This window comes from Eumetopias jubatus, unplaced genomic scaffold (assembly GCF_037043125.1).
Source record: "Eumetopias jubatus isolate StellerSeaLion01/CBP00866 unplaced genomic scaffold, mEumJub1_p1.0 scaffold_9, whole genome shotgun sequence".
Taxonomy (NCBI): domain Eukaryota; kingdom Metazoa; phylum Chordata; class Mammalia; order Carnivora; family Otariidae; genus Eumetopias; species Eumetopias jubatus.
In genome coordinates, this window is record NW_028274815.1 from 77,289,589 (window position 1) to 77,291,556 (window position 1,968).

Sequence of the window (1,968 nt, forward strand, 5' to 3'; positions counted from 1 at the left end):
GGAACCTGAAGAGGTGGTTGTGAATCCATCACTTTAAGATATTTCTCCCAGGTACACCTGGTTAGGGCATTATGAGAGCACGTACTCTTGACCTTGTATATTAGTGGCCTCTACACTGTCCTAGCCTCCCACTGGTGTGTGTGGGGGCTTCAGTCCTGTTATTGGGCACCTCTGCTATTGTCTCTTGTTCATGTTCATGTTTTCCTGTCATTTCTAAGGTTTGGAGTGAGATGGGTGGTTTCAGTGTGTACTTGGTTTGCTATCTTGAATAGAACTCCAATTTTATAATCTATAAACATATCACAGATGAAATGGAAGCTCATAGAGGTGGTCTGACTTGCTCAAGAACACACATATAGGAAGGAGAATTATAATCTGGCTAAACCCTCTCCATTACCCTGCATCTAACAGCCTGGGTGCTAATCTCAGCTTTGACTCATTGCTAGCTATGTGTTCCTTGGCCAATTTTTAAAAAATTCTGTTAGCTGGGGAGTAACAGCTATCAGTATCTCTATCCCTCAGATATACAAGGCAAACTCAAAACTGTGTCCTTGGCAGAAGTGAAAAAATATGACAAGGTTTAACCTGGTATATTAGAGAAGGTGTGGGATCTGGAGTCTGGGTATATGACCTCAGGCAGGTCACTTAGCCTCTTTGAGTCTCAGTTTTCTTATCTATAAAATAGGGTCAATAATCATACTTATCTCTCTGGCTAGATGAGTGTGAAGTGAGAAAACGCACAAGGTTGGTTCATAGTAGGTGCTTAATAAACATTACTTCCAGGGAGGAAAGCAGACTGGGGGCTATCGGAGTGTAAAAATGTGACAGTTGATTCATCAAGTCCGTCAGGGTTTTGGAAACCAAGTGGGGAGAGATTCTCCATGGACTCAAAGAACAAAGAATATGAGGGAAGGACCCAGGGAAGACAGATTTTAGCTCCATTTTAGAAAAACTATGTGAACTTAACCAATCTGGAAGGAGTTGACTTTAGAGGGAATGAGTTTCCAGCCACCTAAGGGGACCAAACAGAGTCCAGCAATAAATCCATACAACTATGGCCAATTGATGTTTGACAAGGGAGCTAAGTCTGTTTATTGGGGAAGGAATAGTCTCTTCAACAAATGGTGCTGGGACAACTGGATTCCCAGATGCAAAAGAATGAAGTCATACTTCTACCTCACATCATATATAAAAATTAACTGAAAATGGCTCAAAGACCTAGATATAAAAGCCAAAAAAAAAAAACCTCAACAAGCCAAAACCAAAACCCCCCAAAAGCAAACAAAAACAACAACAACAACAATAATAACAAAACCAAACTCCAAAAACTCTTAGAAGAGAACATAGAAGTAAATCTTCATGATCTTGGATTTGGCAATGGATTCTTAGATATGATACTAAAACCATAAATAACAAAGAAAAATAGATAAATTGGCTTTCAACAATACTAAACTTTTGTGCATCAAAGGACATTATTACAAAAGTGAAAAAACAACCCACAGATGGGGAACACTTTGCAAACTATATATTTGATAAAGATCTAACATTGAGAATATATAAAGAACAGCTACATTTTACAACAAAAAGATAACCCAATTAAAAACTGGGCAAATGACTTGAATAGACATTTCTCCAAAGAAGATATAAAAATGCAAATAAAAACCATAATGGGATACCATTTCATGCCCACTAAGATGGCTAGAATAAAAAAAAAATTTAGATAAAAAACCCCCAGAAAATAACAAGTGTTGGTGAGGATGTGGAAAAATTGGAACCCTCATAAATTGCCTGTGGGAATGTTAAATGGTGCAGTATAGTGGAAAATAATTTCATGGTTCCTCACAAAGCTAAACATAGAATTGCCATATGATTGAGCAATTCCACTTCTGGGTATATACCCCAAATAATTTAAAGCAGGGACTCACACTGATACTTGTACACCAATGTTCACTGCAGTATTATTCAATA